Below are 21538 nucleotides of genomic sequence, written 5' to 3' on the forward strand. Positions count from 1 at the left end.
TTTAATGGTGATGAAGCTCCTTTAGTTTTGGATTTTCTGGGACACCATATCGCTTTCAATTCTGAATGATTACCTTGCTGAGTAAAGTGTTTTTGGTTATCAGATTTTTCATTCCACCACTTTGAGACTATTATGCCACCCTCTTCTGTCTTGCAAACTTTCTGCTGAGAAAACAACTGACAGTCTCATAGAGGTTCCCTTGTATATAACTATTATTTTCCTCTTGCTGCTTTTAAGATTCTCTCTTTGTCTTTAACTTTTCACATTTTAATCATAATATGTCTTTCTGTGGGCCTCTTTGAGTTTATCTTAGTTGGGAGTTTCTGTGCTTCCTGGGCTTGGGTGACATTTTCCTTCAACACATTAGGGATGTTTTCAGCCACTCTTCTTTCAAATTCGTTTTCTGTCCCTTTCTCTCTCTCTTCTCCTTTTGGGACCCCTATATTGTGAATGTCAGTACATTTATGTTGTCCCAGAGCTCCCTTATACATGTGTCCTTTTGAAAAAATTCTTTATTTCTTTTTGCCATTCCAATTGGGTGAGTTCCAATACCCTGTCTTCCATAATGCTGATTTTGTCTTCTGCATCTTCTAATCTGCTGTTGATTCCCTCTGGGGTATTTTTCATATTAGCTATTGCATACTTCAGTTCTGATTTATTATTTTCATATTTTCTATCTCTTTGTTGATGTACACAGAGATATTTTCTATCTCTGTGTACATCAATACTTATCCTGAGTTCAGGGAGCATCATTATGATAATTTCTTTGGACTCTCTATGTGGTAGATTTCTTATCTCTGTTTTGTGTAGTTCTTATTCTGGGGATTGGTCTTGTTCTTTTATTTGGAATCTATTTCCTTATCTTACCATTTTGCCTAAGTCTCTCTATGTTTCTTTGTATTAGTTAGATCAATTATATTTCATGGTATTGGAAGAGTGGCCTTATGTAGGAGGTGTCCTGTGGAGTCAAATTTTCACCACAACCAGGAGTGTTTATTCCCTATGTTGGCTGTGTTATGGCACCACTTTGGAAGGGACCTGGGGCTACCCAGGATATCTGCCATGTTCTGGAAGGTGTAGCACCACCTTGAATGGGTTTTGGGCTGTCAGGGGTTGCCAACTGGGTGCTAAGAAGTGGGACACTTGCTTCGAAGAGCTCCATATCAACCCAGGACACCTGCCAGTTGATACGGGGTGGAGTAGCAGGATAACTACTTGGATGTGCTCTGGGTCATCTGGTGTCACACACTGAGGGGTGATGAAACTTCTTGGAGAGGCTTCAGGGCCAATTGTGGTGGCCCTCTGGGTGCTCGGTTGTGGGTACCACCTTGATAGTGCTTTGGGACCATCCACCAGGTATTAGATGGTGGGGTGATGCCTTGAAGTAGCTTCAGTGTACACTGGCCTAGAGGGGAGCTATGGAATGGGAAGAACTATTAGCAGCTTAATGGAAAGTGCCAGAACTGGTGCTTTCCAGCACGGGGAAAGCTGGATGGAAGTACAGTAAAACAAAGCAATCCAACAGAAAATGGCACCCACCAGTACCTTGTTTCCCAGAGAAAGTTCCAGTAAATCCCTGCCTGTCTGGCACAAGCTCCAAGTTAGCCAGAATATCTGTTTCATGTATGACCTGGGCACTCCTCAAACCTCTGCAGTGAGACTCAATGTTAGTGAGTTCTTTCATGGACTGTTTCCCACAGCCCCTTGGCTCTTGCTGATGTAAGCTTCCCTGGCCCTCACAGCCAGATGTTATAGGGGCTCCTTTTTTGTGCATAGCCCATAGACTGGGAAGCCCAAATAGGGTCTTGGACCCTTCCCACCTCATGTGGGACCTCCACAGCCATGATATCCCTTTCCACTTGTGGGATGACACAGGGAGAGTGGCCATCCTACCTGACCAAACTTCATCTCTGCCCCTCCTGCCCATATCAATGTGGTTTTTTCTTAATATCCTCAGTAGCAGAGAATCTGTTCTGCTAATCTTCAGGTAATTCTCAAAGACAGTTTTTCAATATGTAGTTATTGTTTTGATGTCTACAGGAGGAGGCAAGTCTAGGATATTCCTACTCTGACATCTTGACTAGAACCTCTATTCTAAACTGCTTATTGAATAATCAAAGCAAAATTGGCGGTTTTTCCAGATTATCAGTGTGTTCTTATGTATAATGTTATTTTCTAGAGATACAAATAAAAATAGTGTAATTTGTGTTTATATTGCAATGTCTTAAAGGCCATACTGTCATTTGGACAAAAAAATCAGAGGACTGACTTGTACTGATACTGCAATTGCATCTGATAATGCCATGAATAATGTTGGGCAAAGAATAGGGAAAAGGGAGTTCCATCCAAGGGGTATATAGTGAACAAAAAAAGCCAGGAGTTCAAGGTTTGATTCCCAGTCAGGGCATGTGCCCAGGTTGTGAGCTCTATCCCCAGTGTGGGACATGCAGTGGACAGTAGATCAATGATTCTCTCTCATCATTGATGTTTCTATCTCTCTCTCCTTCTCCCTTCCTCTCTGAAATCAATACAAATATATTTTTAAAAAGATAAAGATGTATCTAAATAGATGGAATGTCAGGAAAAGGACAGGTAATTTGTTGTGGGCAGAGCAGAGTATACATGGAAAGTTGAATGAATGGGAGAAGGAAGATAAATTGTGAAGGGGCTTGGATGTACTTTATGCTTCTAACAATTTGTGTGTGTGTGTGTGTGTGTGTGTGTGTGTGTGTGTGTGTGTGTGTAGTGATAACATTTGATATGCAATCTAATCCTTGATTTACTGCTTACTCTATGATCTTGGTCAAGTTGCTAAATGTCCTTATACCTCAGTTTCCTAAATGTAACTGGGAAATACAATCTCAACTTTACTCTGTTTTATAACATTAAAGGAGATTAAATAAACAAAACACAAATACCATATCTATTATATAGTAGGCATATAGAAATGGCAAATTTGCTTTCCAATCTCTCCTGATCTATAATTGACTTGATTTGCATATCCCATTGTCCAATAATGTTGGATGAGTAGCAATTTACCATATTTGCACAAGCAAACCTGTGAACAAAGTTCTCCTAAGTTGAGTGATATCTAACTTCTTTCTCTAGACATATGTGGCCTGCAAGTGTCCTGATATGACAGTATGAAGAGAAATGCATTGTCTTTAAATAACTCAGACCAAAGAATGAACCTCATGTACAATTACTAAGAATATAATTTATATATATATTATATGTATATTAATATATATATATTTGTCAGTTACACATTTGTTTATTCATTCATTCAATTATCCAATGAGCATTTAACAAGGACGTACTATATGCAAGGTATGGTGCTAAATGGTTGAGAGATTTCTAAGATATGGCTCAACTCCTCACAGAGTTCTCTCACAGTCTAATTGCGTGTAGCCTGTGATTGATTTCAGTCATTTATAAATTAGAAAAGTCTCATGAGCAGTTTTTCCTTCTCATAAAACATACATACTACCCAACAATGTATACACACCACCGATAGGTTTTAAGATCTTTTGCAAAGCCCATACTGAATATCTAAATCAGGGGTCCTCAAACTACGGCTCTCGGGCCACATGCAAATACAGATATTGTATTTGTTCCCGTTTTGTTTTTTTACTTCAAAATAAGATATGTGCAGTGTGCGTAGGAATTTGTTCATAGTTTTTTTTTTAAACAATAGTCCGGCCCTCCAACGGTCTGAGGGACAGTGAACTGGCCCCCTGTTTAAAAAGTTTGAGGACCCCTGATCTAAATAGTCTGTGAGCCCATTATAAGCAGCCAGTACTTACTGTTCAAAAATATTGTTTAGACTGGTCCCTGAACCTCTCAAAGATCTTTTCCAACTATGCTTTTACCTCTTTGTCTCTTTGAAGGAGGTCACTCTAAGTGCATTTTAATGTGTGATGACAAAAGAGCAGCACAGCTAAAGCCTCATTGAAAATTTGACCTTGTCCCTAATGTCACAAGGACTTCCTGAGACAATGACTAAGGAGCTATGCACTAGTACCCAGCTGGATCCCTGATACTTACATTGACAGATACATTATCTACAGATACATTGATTTAGAGTGAATTAAATAACCAAATTCCATTTTCAATCCTCCAATTCAATTTTAGCATGAGGAGATATTAACCAGTATTCTTGTAGGTGAAATCTGATTGTGTTCAGGAAGGTGTCTGGACAATTGGAGGGAGCCAGGATAGGAAATTAGAGTTCTGAGTTTTGTTCCCATCTCTAGCCTGATGGGTAACCTTCAGAAATATACAACATGGCAAAGTCTCAGTTCTAAAAATCAAATCTTACTTGGTGTAATTGAAAGGAAATTTCAAAAATTTTTAACTTTATTGTTCAAAGTATCACAAATGTCCTCCCTTTTCCTCATTGACCCCCTCCACTGCACTACCACCCCCTCTCCAGGCCTGCCCCACACAATTTTTGTCCATGGGCTATGCAAATATGCATATAAGTTCTTTATTTAGTCTCTTCCTGACCCTTTCCCCCTTCTGAAATACATCAGTCTGTTGTATGTTTCAATGTCTCTGGATCTGTTTTGTTCCTCAGTTTATAGTTTCATTAGATTCCATATGTAAATGAGATCATGTGGTACTTGTCTTTTTATAACTGGCTTATTTTGCTTAACATAAGTCTCCAGGTACCACCATGCTGTCTCAAAGAGTGAGAGATCCTTCCTTTTTACAGTTGCGTAGTATTCCATTGTGAAAATATACCACAGTTTTTTAATCCATTCGTCCACTGATGGGCACTTGGACTATTTCTAGATCTTAACTCTTTAAATTGCACTGCTATTAACATAGGGGTGTATATATTCTTTCTGATTGGTGATTAAGGCTTCTTAGGATATGTTCCTAGAAGTAGGATCACTGGGTCAAATGGCAGCTCCATTTTTAATTTTTTGAGGAAATTCCACACTGTTTTCCATAGTGGTTGTACCAGTCTGCATTCCCACCAGCAGTATATTAGGGTTCCTTTTTCTCCACAGAAGAAGAAAGGATATTTTATATACAAAGTCTTTGTAAGCCATATAAAAATATTAATATTGTGTAAAAACTCTTCTGTGTATAATTGTGCTACTTCAAATATATTAAAGATATATCAGTGCTATTTGTAATAAAAACCTATTTTAAACAACAGAGGTATAACTGAGTATTCTCTCAAATGAGTATTCTCTCTGCCTATCTATCTCCCCATCTATATATATATATAAGCCTAAACAACCGTCGCAACCAAAAGAACTGAACAGACGACTGAACAGGTTGCGTGGGGTGACCAGGCCAGTGGGGGGGGGGCAGTTTGGGGCAACCAGGCCAGCGGGGGGGGGGTTGGAGGTGACCAGGCTGGTGGGGGGGGGGGCAGTGAGGGGTGACCAGGCTGGCAGAGGGGGCAGTTAGGGGCAACCAGGCCAGCACAGGGGTTAGTGAGGGCCTACCAAATGACTGAGCAGCAGGCTGCATGGGGCTACTAGGCTGGCAGAGTGTTAGTGAGGGATGACCAAACAACTGAACAGCAGACTGTGTGGGGTGACCAGGTTAGTAGGGGGGGAACTTAGGGGAGACCAGGCCAGCAGAGTGGGGCAGTGAGGGGCAACCAGGCTGACAGGGGGGCAGTTGGGGGTGATCAGGCTGGCGCGGGAGGGGGGGCAGTAAGGAGCAACCAGGCCGGTGGGGGGGGGAGTTAGGGGTGACCAGGCCATCGGGGGGTCTTTAGGGGTGATCAGGCAGGCAGGCAGGTGAGAAGTTAGGAGCCAATGGTCCCGGAGTGTGAGGGGGATGTCTGACTGCTGGTTTAGGCCCAGATTGGAGAGGGTGCTGGTTGAGCTGAGGGGACCCCACCCCCATGCATGAATTTCGTGCACTAAGCCTCTAGTATCTATAATAATAAAATAATAATATGCTAATTAGACCAGACATCCTTCTGGATGTCCTTCCAGATGATCTTCCAGATGAAGCCAGGGATGCAAGGGAATCCTGGGTCCCGGGTGCTAGAGAGAAGCCTGTGCCATCAGCCAAGGGAAGGAAGGCCTGCTCTTGCATGAATTTTGTGCATATCAGGCCTCTAGTATTTATATAGTTATGTATAAATAGTAAGTATATTTATATACTAGTATACATATTTATACCAATAGCATAATTGCATGACATTTTATAATTCACATATAAGTCAATTCATTTTAGCTTGTGTTATTCTCTTTATTTCACAGTTAAATAAATTGAAATCCAGGGAGATTGTTGCTTGCTACTATTTCCTAACTAGGACTAAATCTCTGGCATTCTACATCTACTGATAGTTATCTCTCTGCCATAGGATGCTGTATATACTAAACTAGGGTACAACTAAAGAAAGCAATGGCACCTGAGAGATTCAAAAGATAATTTGAGCCAAAGGCCTCAAGGACAAAGATTTTATTACTGAGGTGAGATATTTAATGTATGGCATTTATTTATGTTAGAGAACATTCAAAACACATATACTTTACCTTATTTTAACCTCATGATGATATCCATTGTTCCTGAAAATAAATGACTTCTGATATTTTATTAGCAGTGTGTTTTATAGACTATTTGGAGAGAGTTCCATAAAAACAAGGACAAATACCTTTGGGAAATGTGGCATATGATATCATTTTTTTGGACATTCATGGTACATATTAGTAGATTAAATGTTGTGAGAAATCCTGTGAAAAGGAAATTTGTTCAAGCTTGGTAAACTCAGCTTTTCTTTCTCTTTAAATCTAATTCCTATTAAACCTCTCCTGGGATAATAATATTTATGTGAAATATAATTTGTAAAATGGAAGGCAAATGTCACATTTCTCCTACTAACCACATCACTCCTTTTACTTCCATAATTAAGTGGGGGAAAAAGAATCCAAGATAAATAGATGAAGAATATGGCAATATTTATAGTTAGTGTCATTGGAATGGAAACTTATAGAGGTCAAGATATATTTTTCCTATGCTTACTAAAACGTCTAACACAACCCAGTTGCTCAGTAAATTATAATGATGTTTTCATCCAGTTGACATGTAAATTTTCTTTGAGCATTTTTATCCTTGAGAAAAATAAAATATTCCTAGACATTAAAAAAATATTTATTCATCTGTTAGACATTCATCTTTCTAAGGGCTGAAACAGAGTCTTTCTTTTCGTGTAACTTCATTAACAGAAGCAAATTTTTTGGTGTCTGTCCATGGCACTTATTTAATTCTTTAGCTTAATCAAATCCTACTTGTGAGGTAATGAGTTCTTTGTTGCCTATTAGAATGTTGCTTATACTGATGTGCCTATCACAATAAAGCCACATAGCCATGTATTTTGTAGTATGGCCTCTTGAAATATGAAGACATCTCTAAAGGTTCCTTTTTCTCCACATCCTCACCAGCCCTTGTCGTTTGTTGATTTGTTGATCATAGCCATTCTGACAGGTATGAGATGGCACCTCAGTGTCATTTTGATTTGCATATCTTATGATTAGTGACATTGAGAATATTTTCATATGTCTCTTGGCCTTCTGTATGTCCACTTTTGTAAGGGGTCTATTTAGGTCCTTTGCCCATTTTTTGATTGGATTGTTTATCTTCCTTTTGTTAAGTTTTATGAGTTCCCTATAAATTTTGAAGATTAAACCCTTATCAGATATAACATGGGCAAATATGTTCCCCCATGCATTGGGCTCTCTTGTTTTGTTGATGGTTTCCTTTGCTGTGCAGAAGCTTTTTATTTTGATGCAATCCATTTGTTTATTTTCTCCTTGGTTTCCATTGTCCTATGTGTCAGTAAATGTATTGCTATGAGATAGCTCTGATATTTTGCTGCCTATGAATTCTTCTAAGATTTTTATGGTTTCCCATCTTACGTTTAAGTCTTTTATCCATTTTGAGTTTATTTTTGTGTATGATGTAAGTTGGTGGTCTAGTTTCATTTTTTGCATGTATCTGTCCAATTTTTCCAACACCATTTACTAAAGAGACTGCCTTGACTCCATTGTATGCTCTTGCCTCCTTTGTCAAATATTAATTGAGCATAATGGCATGAGTTGATTTCTGGGTTCTCTGTTCTGTTCCACCTGTCTACATGTCTGTATTTGTGCCAGTAACAGGCAGTTTTGAGAACAGCGTCTTTGTAATATAGCTTGATATCTGGTATTGTGATACCTCCAACTTTGTTCTTCTTTCCCAGGATTGCTGCAGCTACCCAGGGTCTTTTTTTATTCCATTTAAATTTTTGGAAAGTTTTTCTAGGTCTATGAAATATGCCGTTGTTTTTTTAAAAATATATATTTTATTGATTTTAGAGAGGAAGGGAGAGTGAGAGAGAGCTAGAAACATCCATGATGAGAGAGAATCATTGATTGGCTGCCTCTTGCACGCCCCCTACTGGGGATCGAGCCTACAACCCAGGCATGTGCCCTTGGCCAGAATCGATCCTGGGACCCTTCAGTCCGCAAGCCGACGCTCTATCCATTGAGCCAAACCAGCTAGGGCTATGCTGTTGGTTTTTTAATGGGGATTGCATTGAATCCATAGATTGATTTATGTAGTATGGAAATTTTTATGATGTTGATTCTACCAATCCATGAACACAGTATATTCTTCCAGTTGTTTATATCTTTCTCTATCTTTTTTTTCAATGTCCTGTAGTTTTTTGAGTAGTCTTTTACCCCCTTGGTTAAGTTTATTCCTAGGTATCTTAATTTTTTTAATTAAGTAGGGGACTTTAATACCCCATTGACACTAGATAAATCCTCTAGACAAAAAATCAACAAAGAAACAGCAATCCTAAACAATTCACTAGATCAGATTAAATTAATTTATATCTTCAGAACATCTCACCCCAAAGCTACGGAATATACATTCTTCTCAAGTGCACATGGAACATTTTCAGAGATAGACCACATGTTAGGACAGAGGCTAAGTCTCTATCGATTTAAGAAAATTGAAATCATATCAAGCATCTTCTTAGATCACAATGGCATAAACTTAGAAATCAAGTACAATAAAAACAATCAAACACATGGAGGCTAAATAGCATGCTATTAAACAATGAATGGGTTATCAAAGAGACCAAAGAAAAAGAATTTTAAAAGTCTGTGTCTATCTTGTTCACCACTTTATTTATCCAGTACTTACAGATATTAGGTTCTCAATAAATATTTGCTGAAAGTATCAGTATGATATGTTATTTTCTATGTTTTACTTATTTCTTGCTGTAAGCCTTATTCTATATTGACAAAATGAATGGAAAAGTGGGAGAAGAGAATGATTGTCAAAATTATAGCATCTTGAAAATTCTGAGTAGAAGAAGCCAGTCTGACAGGGGGGCAGGATGAGTAGATGCCATTGTGTCTCAAAACCCAAGAACACTTATAATTATATTTTATTGTATCTGTACAAATTTGATCTGAAAAAATACATTTCAAGATACCTAATATAAATAAATCACATTCTAGATATTTCCATTCACAATGGGCCAAACTACTGGCCATTTTAAAATGCTTCATTTTTATCTCTTTAAAGGTCAACAAATATATTCTTAATTTTTTTATTTTTATTTTTTTATTTCTGGAATTAAAGTTGAACAAGTGCCACAATTTAGAATGGGAGATTTAGAATTGCAAACATAAAATCTAAGTCTTACTCTCTACCCCCATATGAAAGTGTTATTCTTTCAAATATAGGATATACAGTTTGCAAACAAACACTATTACTACCTTTCCCTTTGGTGTCAGCCACAATTTCTATCTCTGGCTGTTGTAGACTCAAACCAGAGCCCTTGAACAAAAATGATGAAGAGGAATCAGCCAGCCTGGGCAGTTTACAAGGTACCTGGAAGGAGTGGGGGTACAAGAATTCAATCTTTATTTGGTTATCTGGCTGAAGTAATGCAACAGCATCTTCTTTCTTTGTAGTTACAATACTCAGCCTTTCTAGATTCTCTAGTTCAGCCAAAACAATGCCAAATTTCAGTATTTTCCCCATGTACAAAATGATAGCATTTCAATGGTTTGTAATGTTTCTGCCAAACTATTCAGACCTATTGCTAATGAAGGAACTTGTACAGTTCTCTAGGAAATTACAGTTAGTTCAATAATCTAATGGTTTGGTTGTGGAAGGAAGGAGGGAAAACCCTACTTCAGAAGTTTGACAGATGTCATTTGTTTAGAATGGTTAGACTGCTAATATATTTACCCCTGACCTTCGTGTTTTAGCCTCAATCAACATGTAATAGGATGAGTGTTGATTCAGGGATTAGGGATGAGGTCTTTGCTCTTTAAATTTCCCCACTGGCTTGGAGGAATGCCCACCCTCATTCTTCCCTCACCATTGATCTACTACGCAATACCATTTTAGTCCACACTCCCCTGTACCTAAGAATAGAGCTCAAAGTGCATTATAAATAGAAAATAGTTTACCTTCACTTGAAATGCTGAGATTCTACATCAAAATATTATTTTGTTCATTTTTGTTTTGTTTGGGAAGACAGGGTAAGGGAATTCCACTATGCCTGTCAAGGAATTGACAGAAAGGAAGCATGACAGACAGCAAGTGTGTTTATGAGTCAGGGAGGTAAAAACGAGACAAGACCTGGATCATATATTTTTAACAACTCAATAAATTTATTTCACCCATTTCCCAAATCTTCATGTACTATCCAGAAAAGAATGACATCAAGTTTCAGCTAGAAATAAATTTTTTGTGAAGGGTGGAAAATTATAAGACTGTAAAACATATTTTTAGAGAAACTGCAGTGTCCTCCATAGTCTCACTGAAACCTATCCTTGGGGCTATGCTATTCTTACAGGAACAAAAACCTTAGCAAGGTCTTTGTGCTACTTCAGCAACTAAATTCTTCTGGACCAGTCTGAAACAATCTCTTTCTAATGTGGAGCTATGTACTGTTCTCTTTAGTAGAAAGTCTGACTTACTTTACTGTTCTAAACTCTTGACATTCAGCAGGGAATCAGTAAACAATTGGTTATGGTAAATGTTTTGTGGAGGAGGTTTGACAAGTTCAGATCCAATCAATGGGCAAGTTGTTCCAAGATGCACAGGTGATAGTGTATGTCTCATTTTTGGAAAATCCCGAGGAAAGGAAAGATTTGTCTTAGAAAGTTAAAACCCACTTTTTCTCACAATTTTATTTTATTTTATTTTTACCATACAGATATTCTGCTAGCCTTTATTGAGGCAATATAATATAATTGAAACAGCACAGATCTTGAAACAAAGCAGACAGATTGGAAACATGGCTATGCAAATTAGTAGCTTTGAATGAAGTTTTAGAAAAACAATTAACAGCTCTGACTCTGTTTCCTCCTCTGTAAATAGCAAATGATAGTACTTATCCTGCTGAATTGTTCAGAATAAGTGGCATTTAAAGGAGATATAAATCTCTATCAATATAACAAATACTGAAGTCCCTACTACATACATTTCCTGTGGTGATGTTTCTATTTATCCTCAAGTGTGAATGATGGGTCTTAAAAATCTAAGAAATGTGTTGTTAATCTTTTCCCTCTCTTTCTTCTGCTCCTTATTTTTCATTGGGGTAAATTTATTTTGGAAGGTGCTCCTAAGCATATGCTGGATGAATTTGAAAGAATAGTCACATGGTAGTCTTTCCCCAAACAGATTGGCTAATTGTTAGTCATAAAATTAATAGCTCTCAAAAGGAGAGTGGGGCTCATGGTTATAGTGTAGGAATGTACTGGATACTAGGTTATAGACACAAGCATCTGTATGATGGATTATGGGAACAGGTGGGCAGAGGCCCACGTGACTCTAAGCATCTTCACCATAATAGCCCCTGCCACCTGCTTTTGTCACCTACCATGCCCTGTTTTATAGTGAAGAAAAAAAAAATAGAGTAGAAGTTTCCCCAACTTCCCAAAGAGGTGAAGAATATATTTATACCTGTCATGAATATAATATTACATGGTGCCAACTCTGTAAATTCCAACACATATGTCATGGCATTCTTTCTTCCATGTAATACTGTAGAAATTGCAAAATGCCCATGGATTTGAAAATAAAGGATAACTGTGAGCAATTTTGGATAGCTCAACTGACAACATAATTTACAAAATATCTGCTCAGCAGAGGTTTTTCAGTCCACCCCAACCCTCTCATATTTATTTTTATTTAGTTTTCCCATATATTTAGTCAGCATTTTTTACTTGAAACCTTTAATATAAAAGCCACTCTTTTAAGTGCTGGGAATAGAACAGAGGAGAGGCAAACAAAGATTCTGTTCTGGTGGACCTTGTATCATGGTGGGGAGATCAGATAATAAAAAGGTAAACTAATAGGATAATTACAGATTGTGAAAAGAGCTGTGATGAAAATATACAGGCAGATGAGATAGACTTATTGGATAATGTTCCAGGCCTCACTGAAAAGGTGAAGTTTAAACTAAGGCATAAATGTTGAGTATAAACCAGCCCTGCTAAGAAATGGAGCTAGAGTTAAAGGAAACAGCAAGACCCTCTGATATGGGAAAGAAATAGACATGCTTAAAAAATCAAAGAAACCAGTGTGGCTGGATTGTACTAAGCAAGTAGGTAAGGGGAAAGATGAAGACATATAAGCTATCTTAAACAATTTGAGTTTTATTGTAATGTGAATGGAAAGCTATTGGGGGATATTAAGTCAGAGAAAGATGTCCAATTTACATTATTAAATTATTATTCTATCTTTTATGTGGCTGATGGACTTTAGGTGAACACAGGTGGAAACTAGAAGTCTTGTTATTGGGCAACAGCAGAATTCCAGGTCAAAGATGATGGTAATATAATTTTGGATCACAATTATTGTATTTGAATTCTTGAAATAGAATTTTACAATAGAGAGAGTTAAGTGTTTTTATTTCAGTTATATTAAGAAATAGGGCTGCTCAAAACCATGTTGGATTGGATATGGGAAGTGCGGGAAAGAGATTAATTGGGGATGATTCCTAGGCATAGAGCTTGAGAAACAAGTGAAAGATTGTTATGTTTGCTGTGATGGAGATGGCAGGAGATGGGGGAATGTTTTGTTTCAGATGATGCCTATTACATACTTAAATAGTGATGGGGAAGAGGCAGTTAGACACACAAGTCTGAATTACTGGGGAGAGGACAGGACTGAAGATATGGTAGATCCAGGTGGCCAAGGTAAGATCACCTAGGAGACACTGTAGATAGGGATGCTGTTTGAAAACAGAGGCATTTTTAAGTCCACATTTATAAATCTTTCTCTTTTCCTCTCTTCTTCCTCCTCCCTCTCTCTTTCTGTCTCTCTTATCTTCTTCCATCTGGTTCTTCCATTATTGGGTTCACAATTCCTGGGAGAATTAAGGTAGAATTATCGGTACCTCGATTATTAGGGATCACAGAGTGAAATAGGGAATGTTGCTGTGCTTTCTCCCCTAGGCATTTTAGCCAGGCCTTTTTTTTTTTTTTTTTTTTTTTTTTCCGAGTGAGTGTAGTGAGCAATTACAGGTGTGAACACAAAAGCATAGCTGGTATCAGGGAAATCTACAAAGTAATAATGGGGAATGCCCTCAAGAAGCAATGAGTAAAATTAGCAGTTAGATCTTCATTTCCAAATATCACATGCCACTAGAAGTCAGTGATCGTCAGTGAAATAGCTAATTTCAGGCAAAGTACAAGGTGACCTTGGAAAAACATCTCATGACTGAAAGTAAGAAAGTGCTCAAAAATGCAGGGGATATGACAGAAGAATATAGAAGCCAGCATGATAATGCTGTTAGTGGACAAATGTGGAGGGAATTTCACCCTAAACAATGATGGCAATGATTTATACATTAAATTTAAAAATCTATGACTTCTTAGGAATATTCACATGCACACACAGAAAAGGTAGTGTGGTGGAGAAGAGAAGATTTTTTTTAATGTAGACTATTACCAACTCATAAATGTAGAAGAAAAATAAAATTTTTAAAATTTTGCTTTACAACCATTAATTTAATAATTGGCTTATCAAGGATCATTAATTATATTAAAACCCTAAGGTGAACAGTTTTTGAGGAGCAAGATATTCACTACACTGGCTCAAAGATTATTCTAAATAAATAAATAAATCTAATAACTAATTCAGGCAAATAATATGTGTGTGTGTGTGTGTGTGTGTGTGTGTCTACCAAGTAAACTGTGTGTGGACTCCTGACCGATGGAAACTATACTTTAGTAATAATACAGTAATGTGTGTTGTTTTAAGCTGCTAAATTTGTGGTAATTTGCTGCACAGCAATAGATAACAAATGTAGGGATGAAGAACCAGACTCTAGAATCTGGGAAGGGAAGGACTTCCAAGATCAAAATGGGTGCCAGAAATCATGGACTAAAGGGGTGAAGGGGCAAGGACAGGGCTCTGTAATTAAATACAGTAAAGATCATGTCACTGGGAATGTAACACAAGGAAATGATTTGGTTTCAGGAACAAAATAGAACATTAAAGTCAGGAGGTAGTAGCAGCAAGTGAACTTGAGTTCACTTAAACTTACCCAGGATCACAGAACTTGCAAGTGGGGCAGCTGGTGTTTCGAATACAGACAGCCTTGCTCAAAGTCTTGCTTACATACTAGCTACTTTGCTACGCTATTTACCTTTGTTAATGGTTGTATAACATTTCTTTGTTACTAGCATTCCATAAGTTATTTGACAACAACTCTAGGATCACTGGGCATACATTTCCAGCTTGTACTATTATACCTAACTTCACAATATGCATGTATACACATACATCTTTGTGCTGGTCTATTATTTTATTAGGATTAGGATACTAGAGGCTCAGTGCATGAATTCATGCACATTGAAAGGAAATTAATTATAAGAAATATTTTAATATCTCTATTCACCTTTTCTCTATAATAGAAGTGTCAATCAAATTCATGATCCACAATGACAGATCAAAAACACATGCGTGAGATTGGCACTAGTGAGAGCTTTATATGTATTGCATATGCACTTCTCAACTTAGCCTTTTATATAAATGGAATAAACTTGCTTAATTATACCTGATTTCTGATGTAGGTAAACTTTTACCAGCCCAGTGAAGCACCCCAATTTCTCTTTCAGGTAATTGTCAGCAACACAGCAGTAAATATCAACATGAAGCTGATTATTATTATAGATCATGCAGAGAGAACAAAAGGTAACATTTAACTGCAGCAGTGTTTGACAATATTCTGCGCAGTGAGAAAAACTGAAGTCATTTTCAAGGTCCACTATTTCTTACTTCTTTTCAGTCAGGTCAAGTTTCTAAGCCAGTGATGGCAAACCTTTTGAGCTCAGCGTGTCAGCATTTTGAAAAACCGTAACTTAACTCTGGTGCCATGTCACCTATAGAATTTTTTTGATATTTGCAACCATAGTAAAACAAAGATTTATATTTTTGATATGTATTTTATATATTTAAATGCCATTTAACAAAGAAAAATCAGCCAAAAAAAATGAGTTCATGTGTCACCTCCGACACGCGTGTCATAGGTTCGCCATCATTGTTCTAAGCTTTCTAAATCTCCGTCTTCCAGCTAATGGAGACAAAATAGGATTCCACCGAGTCTCATATCTACCTACTCCGGGACTTCTGTGAGGATCAAATGAGATGAGGCATGGGAAAAGACTTCACAGATATTTGGTTAAAGTGTAAAATGTTTGCACCTGGCTATAAAGCCAGTCATGTTCCTGGGTTGAAGAAATTCCAAGTAGGCTAGTCCCTAGGGAGAGGATGATGACCACAGCCACCGTTTCTGGGATGGGCTGGGCTGTGAGCCACATTTTGTGCCATGGGGTCTCAGCAGTATCAGCTGTGATTCGGTGGGGTGTCGCTCTGGGTTGGTGGTGGGGCTGTGTCCCACTTATGGGAAGCTGAGTGTTGTTTTGTGGCGCCAGGTCCTTGGTGCCATTTCTCTGTAAATGGCAAGTGCGCATCACTGCAGCTCCTGCATTGAGCATCTGCCTCCTGGTGGTCAGTGTGCATCATAGCGACCAGTAAGAGGGTTGAACACTTAGCATATTAGCCTTTTATATATATAAACTAGAGGCCTGGTGCACAAAAATTTGTGCACTCGGGGGGGGGGGGAGGGGGGTCCCTCAGCCCGGCCTGTGCCCTCTCACAGTCTGGGACCCCTCGGGAGATAACGACCTGCTGGCTTAGGCCCACTCCCAGGTGGCAGAGGGCAGGCCCAATCCCTAGGTGCAGCCCCTGGTCAGGCTCAGAGCAGGGCTGATTGGGGAATTGGGGCGCCACCCCCTGTCATGCACAGAGCAGGGTGGATCAGGAGGTTGTGATGCCACCCTCAGTCACGCTCAGGGTAGGGCCCATTGGGGGGTAGTGCACCGCCCCCTGTCACACTCAAGGCAGGGTCGATGGGGAGGTTGCAACGCCACCACCTGTCACTCACAGAGCAGGGCCAATCAGGAGGTTGGGGTGCTGCCCCCTGTCACGCTGATCCCGGTGCTGGGAGGCATATTACCCTTTTACTATATAGGATAGAGGCCTGGTGCATGGGTGGGGGCTCGCTGGTTTGTCCTGTAGGGTGTCCTGGATCAGGGTGGGGGTCCCCACTGGAGTGCCTGGCCAGCCTGGATGAGGGTATGATGGCTATTTGCAGCTGGTCACATACCCTTCAGGGTGGGGGTCCCCACTGGGGTGCCTGGCCAGTCTGGGTGACGGGCTGAGAGCTGTTTTCAGGCTGGCGGGTGACTGAAGCTCCCAACCACTCCTTTTTTTCTTTTCTTTTTTTTAATTCTGGGCCAGCTTTAGCTCTGAGGCTTGGCTCCAGCTCTTAGGCCTCAGCTGCTGAAAGCAGGTATCTGGTTTGTTTGGGTTCTATAATCGAAACACTGTTTCAACTCCAGCTCTGAGATCCCAGTGGGCTGAAAGCAGGTTTCTGGGGTTTTGTTTAGCTTCTATATTTGTAACAATGTTTCAAACTGCAAGCTCAGAGGCTGGCAGCGGCAGGCGGGGAACGTTGGAGTCCTTCGTCACTGAAGCAAGCAAGCCTCATGTTCGCTCGCTTCAAGCTGCCTGGCTGCCGGCCGCCATCTTGGCTGGCAGTTAATTTGCATATCACCCTGATTAGCCAATGGGAAGGGTAGCAGACGTAAGGCTAATTACCATGTTTCTCTTTTATTAGATAGGATGTTTTCAGTACCCTTACTTGATCAAAACCATTCTTAGGTCTTGACTATTCTAGAGCTATTAATATAGAAATGTTTTAAGACTACTTTTTTTGTAAATAGTGATAATAGCTATGATTTACTCACCTCTTACAATCTGGCAAGCATTGTGCTGAGTGTTTTCATATTAATTATCTCATTTAATCTTCATAATGATGTATATGAAATATTTTCTATCATTATCCAAAATTTTAGATACAATTGAGGTTGAGAGATATTAAGTAATTTGTCCAAGATCACATAGTAAGAAAAGATTCAAACCAAGCTCAGCCTGACTCCAGACTCTGTTTTGTGCACACTATTTTCTTCTGTATGGAGTAAGCATGCAAAGAAGATTGCAGGAGGAATAAATACTATATGGCTATTACAGTGATTGAGAAAGAATGGATTAAGACAGTGTTCCCAAAGTGTGATCCCCAGACTACATCAATACCACCTGGGCTTGCTTAAACATGCATATTCTTGGGCCTCATCCCAGAACTACTGAAATCAGAAGTTCTGGGGATGGAGCACAGTTATCTGTGTTTTAACAATCCCTCCATGGTATTCTAATGCATGCTGAAATTTTAGAACCACTGGATTAAAGTTATAGCAGTGGAAAATGAGAGGCAAGGGGAAAAAATAGCATGATTTTGAGAGAATATAGGTAATTTTAGAATGGAATATTCCTCACATTTGAAGCATGTGTAATAATAAGAATAATGGTGACCTAGAAGCAAGAAAGAATCATCTATATTTTTCTCCATCACTTTGACATCAGACAGCTTTCAATAGGTACATTTTGGATAAACTAATAATTTAACAGCGAGAGCTAAATTATTTTCATTACTGCCTCCCCAACTCTTCTAATAAAGCAAAGCATCAAGATGTTTGCATTCTGCACTGAGGTAAGTGGGAGAGAGTGGTAGCAGTGGGAAATACGTAGCCCAATTAAGCATAAAAGAAAAAAAAATATGTACAGCTCCTGTGAAAATAAAATGATTGTAGAAGTTAATTTTAAACAGATGTACATGTGGCTGGTGTGATAGCATGAGTCAAGGAGATGACTATATTAATAAAAGCAGTATTATAGCAAATGGAGGTAATAAAACACTGCAACATTAACTGAGCTACATCAGAAGCCCTACTGTTCTTAGATATTTGCCTTTCAACATTATTGAAAATTAAAAACTAAGCCCCTTGTGAGGAACACCTATCCCACTTGAAACAGTATCAAAAGCCTTCATCTCATTTAAACTAACAGCACTAGTATTTGCCATGGCTGAAGAAAACACCAGCAGTTAATGATAAACAAATCCATCTCATAAGCTAAGTGCCTGAGGAATTGGCCCTGATCACCTAAACTTATAAGACCAACATAGTATTTGGAACATACTGGGCAGTCTCAGAGCATTTTAAAATAAAACATTTTAAACATATATTTTTATTGATTTCAGAGAGGAAGAGAGAGAAACATCAGTGATGAGAGATAATCATTGATCATCTGCTTGCTGCACACCCCAAACTGGGGGGGTCAAGCCCTCAACCCGGGCCTGTGCCCTGACCTGGAATCAAATAGTGACTTTCTGGTTCATAGGTTGGCATTCAACCACTGAGCCATGCAGGCTGGGCATTAACATATAACATTTTAATTGAGACTCATAAACCAGTGAGTGAAACAAGGACAGTGTTATTGTTCCCATTTTATGGTGGAGGGAAGGAGACTCAGAGGTCTCCTATGAAAATGACCTTTTTTTAGGTCAAGTTGTCATTCTTGGTGAGACTTGTTCTGTGTAACTTCCTCTTCCCTTAAGATAAATTCTGTTTAAGGAGGTTCCTCAGTCTTACATACAATATATTTCTGGTGGGTTCACCCCACTAGTTTTCAGTTGAAACTAGACATGTCTGAATTACAGCAGAACACAAGGTTTGAGATCAAGCTGGTCCCCGCCCCCTACCCCAACTCTGAACATTTTTTGTTCCACTTAAAATTTAATTGTTCATATATTCCAAGTCATTAAAATATTGTTCTAAAATATAATTGTTGTCACTTTTGCACTCATATTAATATTTATAGGAATATATGTGTATTTATTTGTGCATATCATTCATTCATCAGGACAAGATCCTAGCTCTGGAATTACTCTGCCCAAGGGTTATGATTATTTTCAAAGCCTTTTGTATTAATGTCACAATATCCACAAGAAAGAGTTTACCTATTTAAATTCTACCCAATGGTAGTTGACAACACACCTTTTCCATAAACTTTGCCAATACTGACAGTTTGATAGGTGAACCCTGGTGTCTTATTTCTGTGATTTGCATTTTTTTATTATTAGTAGATCAAACAATGTATATTTAAAAATAGATTGGCCACTTGCCTTTCCTCTTCTGTGATTCTCCATTCATCTCTTTAGTTCAGTCATTGGCAAACTTTTGTTGTAAAGGACATTTTAGACTTTGTGGCTAAATGTTCTCTATCACAGCTACTCAACTCTGCCATTGGAGTGCAAAAGCAGCCATTACGCAATGCATAAGTGAATAGGCATGGCTCTGTTCCAATAAAATTTTATTTAAAACAACAGGCATTAGGCCAGATTTATCTCATGGACCATAGTTTGCCAATCCTTAATTTAGTTCATTATGCTACTGTAACTATTTATCACTTTCTTATTGATTTTTAAAAGTTCTGCATATATCAAGGACAATTAGCCATTTGTAATCTATATTGGAAATGCCTCTCAGTTTGGTCCAAAATTATATGTATTTAAATATATATCATTTTCCTTTTGATTTCTCTCTTTGCTTTTATGCTTAGCAAGATTTTCTGCATCAAGAAAACAGAAAACTAGTTACTCATATTTCCTTCAAGCCCTTTTATGGTTTAATTTCTTAAAATTAATTTCAGAGCAGAAGGGATAGGGAGAGAGAAACAGATATGTCGATGATGAGAGAGAATCACTGATGGGTTGCCTCTTGCACGCCCCACAATGGGGATGGAGCCCGCAACCTGGACATGTGCCCTGACCATGACCTTCTGGTAAATAGGTCAACACTCAACCACTGAGCCTTGCCAGTCAAGCTAATTTTTATGATTCACTTTTAAATTCATCTGGAAATAATTTTGGTGCGAGACTTGATGTATAGAACTGACTTCATAGTTTCCAACAAACAGTCAACCAATGGTGTCAGCACCTTTTATTGAATCAACCTTCTTTGCTCAGTGGGTCTTCTTTTAAAGCTAAGTCTCTACTAAACTGAATGTGTCTCTATTGATCTCAGAGGTGTTCTTTGAATCTAGCATCTGAAGATAATGGTTCTAGAAGTCTGTTCACTATAAGGGGCCTCTCAAGCTCCCTTTGTACTTATTTAGTCCACTTTGAAATATATCAAGAATACTCTTTTAACTACAGCTGTTGTTGTTGTAGCTGCTGCTGTCCTTTCACTTTGATCTCTCATACATCTCTGTCCCTTTGCATTTGTGTGTAGTCATGTATTGCTTAGTTGAAGACATGCCTTTCTTAAGAAGTAATAAAACTGTGACTTTTCTTTCTGTTGTAATTTAACCTTAGTTCTCATTTTTTTTTTAAATATATTTTATTGATTTTTTACAGAGAGGAAGGGAGAGAGATAGAGAGTTAGAAACATCGATGAGAGAGAAACATCGATCAGCTGCCTCCTGCACACCTCCTACTGGAGATGTGCCCGCAACCCAGGTACATGCCCTTGACCGGAATCGAACCTGGGACCTTTCAGTCCGCAGGCCGACGCTCTATCCACTGAGCCAAACCGGTTCCGGCCTTAGTTCTCATTTTTGATGGCCTAAGTTTCCTCATGGTATAAAACTACTTGTCTAAACTAAACTATGCCACCTGGCTGGCGTGGCGCAGTGTTTGAGCATCAAGCTATGAACCAAGAGGTCACGATTTGATTCTGGGTTGTGGGCTTGATCTCCAGTGTAGGATGTGCAGGAGACAGCAAGTCACTGATTCTCTCTCATCATTGATGTTTCTATCTCTCTCTTCTCCTCCTTTTCTCTCTCTGAAATCAATAAAAATATATTAAAAAATAAAATAAAATATGACTTCTCATAGTTTTCTTTTGATATGTGCCTAAATGCTAACTTTTCTTTTTTATGGCCAGACTGTAAGGATAAGATTAGGCTTCATGGGCTCCTAAGGAATCATACATACCCTAGACTACTGATGAGGGTTATTGACTTTATTTTTTCTTAATTCCACTTAAACTTAAATGGCATACTCCCAATAAAGTAGTATGTTCACCTTAACCATTTCATAGCTATGATCTTTTCTGATCATAGTAGAGCCTCCTAACCTCCC

The sequence above is a fragment of the Myotis myotis genome, unplaced genomic scaffold, assembly GCF_014108235.1.
Source record: "Myotis myotis isolate mMyoMyo1 unplaced genomic scaffold, mMyoMyo1.p scaffold_m19_p_4, whole genome shotgun sequence".
NCBI classification, from domain to species: domain Eukaryota; kingdom Metazoa; phylum Chordata; class Mammalia; order Chiroptera; family Vespertilionidae; genus Myotis; species Myotis myotis.